The sequence below is a fragment of the Phoxinus phoxinus genome (assembly GCF_949152265.1).
Source record: "Phoxinus phoxinus genome assembly, chromosome: 12".
Lineage (NCBI taxonomy): Eukaryota > Metazoa > Chordata > Actinopteri > Cypriniformes > Leuciscidae > Phoxinus > Phoxinus phoxinus.
The window spans coordinates 29,286,592-29,286,868 of record NC_136887.1 but is presented as its reverse complement, the minus strand read 5'-3'; positions in this window follow the sequence as shown (position 1 = coordinate 29,286,868).

Here is a 277-nt window from a genome sequence, read left to right as displayed (position 1 = left end):
CTACTGTATTGAAATTTAATTTTACATCTCCTGTACTTATTGACAATCCATATTGCACACAAATTTGTATCTGCTCCATAATTGATACAGCAATTTTCATTTTGCCGGTTGTTACCAGCAGATGGAGTCATATCTTACTTTTTGAAATATCCATTTGAATTCTCATATACCTCATATCTTTTCACTTTTATATAATAGTCTTCAGCTAATTTAAATTGCAATAAGCTAACTGTAAGCCTAACAATCAAGTGTACCTTTTATCATTTCTATAATTTAA